General features: G+C 46.8%; 1 protein-coding gene across 1 annotated transcript in view; it reads left to right on the forward strand.

The window, feature by feature from the left end:
* The first annotated feature begins 4,581 nt into the window (after positions 1-4,581).
* Positions 4,582-5,000, forward strand: part of LOC127145629 (ATP synthase subunit alpha, mitochondrial-like) — a 2,930-nt gene continuing 2,511 nt past the window's right edge. The window contains 1 exon segment of the mRNA XM_051080686.1: positions 4,582-5,000. This exon segment is cut by the window's right edge and continues 1,007 nt beyond it. The gene's annotated coding sequence lies outside the window, so the exon portion shown is untranslated.

Raw genomic sequence — 5,000 nt, forward strand, 5'->3', positions numbered from 1 at the left:
AAAGAGAAGAAGGGCATTGTCTCAGTCAATCAGTAAAGCAGCCCTTCTACCCCTAAGAAAGATCCATTCTTTCGGGATCTTTCCCATTAATAGAAGGAGCTTCCGGTCTCCAAAGTCTGACTCCGGTCCGGATGTGGGGTCGGCTTCAGACCGTGCCCTTTCTGCTTAGTTTACTTATGAAGGTATTAGGTTAGATTTCAGAATCAGACTGATCAAGGTCAGACCCTAGCCTCAAGCTGAAATCGGAACATCAAAGAAGAAGTATGAATATATGCTTTCCTTTATCGGGTGGGGAATGATAATGATAAGGAGAATCAAGACAAATGGGATATGGATATCAAAGCATTAGTATCGCCCACTACGCGATTAGACGCTGCCGAAAGGTCACTTCCAGACACTTCCTAACCGCTCCGTGGGTTTCCCATAAGATAGTAGGAGAGAGGTCGGGTAGTATGTATGGGTCACCGACATACTCTATTTCAATTAGGTTCTGCGCAAGAAAGAGATAAGAAAAGAGCGCCCGTCTAGCCTTATCATAAAGAGAGAGCCTCACATTCTAGTCGAAGGAGTGAATATGGATAAATCAGTCCTTCGGACGGGTCTTGCCTCATAAAAGGATGAAATGTGAGACTAGAAAGTCAGAAATGGCAACCCCACTTGTTGAATCCGTCCTCGTTCTTGCCCTTGCGGCTAGGCCTTCCGTGAAGTTCTGTAGGGAAAGTGCTCTTCTTTCAACCCTTCTTTCTCTAGCTCTTGTTCCCAGGTTCTTAGGCCTGACTCACCCGTCCGACTGGTCGATCGATAGCTGCTTTGCCTTGCTTTGGACATGTCCCATTTTCGACTTATAAAGTTTGTAAGGTTGGAGCAAACTTCCCGTCAAATAAACCAAGAAAATCGTAACCCTTCGCCCAAGAGTGGCTCTTGCTTTTCTTCTTTCAGTGGCAGAAGTTCTTTTTCTTTTTAGAGAGAGTTGCATTTCTTCTCTTCTATTTTCTTAATAATTCTTAATAAGGAATAAAAGCGAAAGACCTTTTAAGTAAGAAATAAGTGGGAGAGGGACGAAGTGACTCGACCGAAGGGAGAGGGACGAAGTGACTCGACCGAAGGGAGAGGGACGAGAACCTTATATATCTACTTAGAAAGAGCAGTTTCCATCCAGTTGCTGTCCTCGCTTTTCTTCTTGCAGGAGAGGCCTCTTGTTCCGGTTTCATAAGTTGCAGTGTCCGCCCCTCTCCCTCTCCTTTCAGTCGAGCGGCTTTCGCCCCTTGAAGAATGATGAATATAGGGATGTTTCCGAATCAGTCATTCTACGGGAGAAGAGCCGGACCTATTAGGTGTGTTCATTTCGTTGTTGGAGTCTCGCTCACATTATCCATAGCTCTTGGTCTTGCCACCTTGGTTACGGGCTATTCATTTGATGAAAGAAGTACGATCACGTACGGATTGAAGTAGCTCGACTCTCAGATAGAGGCGTCTTGCCCCAATTCCCCATGAAATTCGAACTTCTCCTAACATACCCTTTTTGACTTCCATAAACCTGGGTTCATTCTCTTTCGCGTCAAAGAGGGGATCTCCACCCACCTGCCATACCCTTAAGGACTAGACTACTCTCCAGCGCGCACTTTCACTTCATAGTCCCAGGCAGTGAGAGGGATGTCCCAGTGGGATGATTCAAGCACTCGACCTTTCGAGAGGGAGAAAGTGGGTCGAGGTTTAGGATCTGAAGTAGCTCTTGCTTTCCCTGGGGAAGGTCTGAGATCGGATCCTGAATTCATTCCTGACGAAGAAGATTTCCTTGGATTCTCACCTTCCCGCACCTTCTTTCTACAGTTCAAGGGCGTAGTGGGGCTTTCTTGCTTGGGAATGGTCAAGAGCTCAAGTACCTAATTTCATACTCAACAGCAAAAGTGAGAACCGGTCCGGGGTAGCTTAATTAGTGAAGAAGAATCACAGAAAAAATGAACTTCCAATTCCATTCAACTGCGCATTAAAGAGAGAATTTCCGATCTTCCGGTATCCTCCTCACTAGAGGCAGAGAAGAAAAGAAGAGATTTCTTTCTTCAAATACGAGATTTTTTCTCTTTTGTGGAAAAATGAAAAAGAGAATGAAAGGACGACTTCTGCCGATGATGATGAAACTGGGAGGACTGCTTCTTACTCGGCAAGGGCAACTTCCTCAATCACGGTTTCGGCTATTTTCAGCAAGTTAATATGGATAAAAAACATTTAGTGGATTTAACGACCTCCGGACTAGATTAAGCTACGGAGGCCCGAAGCGAAGCGACACTGTGAAGGAGCCTGAATGAACAAGGGCTCAATGCAAGATTCGTGCTTCTGCCGTAGGTTCGTTGCCGTAGGTATGACTGATTTTGAGCGCTCCAAAAACAAAGGTCCAGATGACGGAGTATTCCACTAAATAAACCTAAAGCGCCAAGCGACTGTATATAATAGAATAATCAAATCCTACTCCTTCTTTTTGACTCCGTAGGAGCGTCCTCTTGAGATCTTATCCCGAAGGACTCTAAAAGGAGCGCAAAGAGGACGACGGACCGTCCGAAGGACTCTAAAGGGGCGAAGCGAAGCTAAAGGAGAGGATCAAGGAAAGACCCCACTACGCGGTGTAGAGGGAGAGGAGTGAAGCTGGGGAATCTGTTCTTCGATCTTGAGGCTGAAAGGCCAGGCATAGGAAGCAAAGAAAGAGGCCAGCTAACCTTGTAAACTAATGAGGTCCGGGTATCTTGAAGTAATTCTTTCATAAGATTGATAGAAGAGAGGATCTTTCACTGAGAGTTCGTACTCTAACTCGCTTACCGCGGAGTGGGACTGGGACTTCTGAGCTACTTCAAACCCCTGGAAAGGAAGACCAATGAAGTAAGGAGACTCGCCCAGCGGAAGACGGAAGATGGATTCTTCAAAGGCTGACGTGATGGGCGGCACTCCACCATTCTTGCGTAGGGTAGATAATACCCCCAAAAAATCTCTTTTGCACTAATTCTTCATCCAGTTCTCGTTGGAGAAAGGGAGCGCCCTTGCATGGGCTCTCGTGCACTGATCGGTTCCCTTTCCCTTTTCAGTATCCCTTGAGCGGGGAACTAACTATTCTATGAGATAGTAGGACGAGACGGATTAATATATCTACTCAACGAAGAAAGAAAAGCTTCCACCTTGCACCTCTGAGATGACAGGCTGAGAATGAAGGACAACTCCCATGTGATGGTGGGTGAATGAAGGACATTTCATGCCTTTCAATAGTAGCCTTCTTTTACGCGCGAACCCGCTGGATCAGGCTATCGGTGGTTTAGGAGAGGCTGTGTATAAGGACGAACTATTCTCCCCCGAAGTAGGGAGATGATCACACTCAAGTAGCAAGACAGCCGTATTTTCTTCTTATTGATTTGACTCCTTCGATAGAATATGAGCTAACCACCCGTGAAAAGGGACGAATACGACTGATCGATCGTCAGGATCGGGAAGAGAATCACTCTCTACTCTATTTTCTATATCTTTTGAGAGTAGAATCCCAAGGTGCGATTCCTATCATAACTCTTCGATGCAAGAACCCCACTGACTCGCCCGAAACCGCTCCTTTTATGGTCTGGTCAAGTTCGCTCCTTCTCGTTCTACAACTCACTCTGGTCGGGGTCCAGCCGGGTTCGGGGAATGAGAAAGATGAGAGTACTCAAATGCAGGTCACAACGGGATTCGATGTCAATGAATAATCAGGGCAAGTTCTCACCTCTTTTACGCCATTTCTGAGTGCGAATGTGAAATGCAATTTTTGGGTTCCCCATATGAACTATGAGACTAGTTAGCCCGCCCAGCCTGAAAGCAGTCTCACTCAATTCTTGGTACCCGAGGAGAGGACGGAGTTTCTTGTGGAAAGATAAGTGGCTTTCTTGACAAGTGGATAAGCTGCAATTGTTAACTCATTCATTTCCTTAATTCAATTCCCAAACAAGTGGAATAAATCAGTCCTTCGGACAGGTCAAAACTCAAGAAGACGGACATCCATCGACCCCCGCCCCCGGATCGCAGGCCCACGTAGCGCTTTGAATAGCGAGACAGAGTGACGGAGGTTGAGGGCATCGGCTGCTCGTGTGGCAATACCACATAATTGGGCTCATACAAGAGGGAAAAACTCCCAAGATTAGGCTCGTATCGTAGACGAGAAAGTCCCCAAGAGTCAGAAAGCCCAGAGGAGGGAGAGGAGTGGGGAAGAAGGAAGTTAGTAGGGTCCCCTGAAGACAGGGAGTCAGTCTCGGTAGTAGCTCTCTCACTGAAAGAGGAAGCTCCCTCGGGTCGGAACAGTCAGACAGTCAGACTTGGTTAGGGGCAATGGGAAGAATCGTAGGTTAGGACGGAATCAAGGTAAGATCAAGAGGAAGTGGCTGTCGCTGACGCTCTTCTTCCATTAGAGGAAGCCTCACAAGGTAAAGAAAGAGGAACTGCTCTTCCTTCGGTGAGTACTCTGCTTCGGAAGTCAAATTCTCTCTTTTTCCTACGGGAGAGGAGTGGGAAAGGAAGCTCCCGGCCCCGGAGAGGGTTCAGAGTCAGAGAAGAAGCCTCAGAAGTAGGACTAGCCGTTGGAAGCGATAAGTCATCAGATGGAGTAGGGATCCCGAGAACGAGAAGAAAGGAAGAAAGAAAAAGCCGGATCTCGAGCTAAGAGGTAAGAGCTGAAAGCCGATACCCTCCTACTAAATAAAGAGTCAAAGGGACGATACCAATGCCATTCCCGGATCTCCCTCCCGAGCGTCAGAAGGCGGCCGGCCAAGCTACCGATTCTAAGACAAAGGAATAAGAACTAAAAAGACAGCTTATGAGCTATATACTCCTCCAGTTTTCAGACTCCTAACTACGCGTCCTCTGGACTCTTTCTTCCATATGAACTTACGCCTAATTCATAGACAAATTCTGTATCATAAATAAGTAAGTCTTCCTCTCCTCTTTGAGTCGAGACTAACCTCTCGTCGAGCAGCGTGTTCCGACCCGTCCTTTTG

The sequence above is a fragment of the Cucumis melo genome, unplaced genomic scaffold (genome assembly GCF_025177605.1).
Source record: "Cucumis melo cultivar AY unplaced genomic scaffold, USDA_Cmelo_AY_1.0 utg000149l, whole genome shotgun sequence".
Classification (NCBI taxonomy): domain Eukaryota; kingdom Viridiplantae; phylum Streptophyta; class Magnoliopsida; order Cucurbitales; family Cucurbitaceae; genus Cucumis; species Cucumis melo.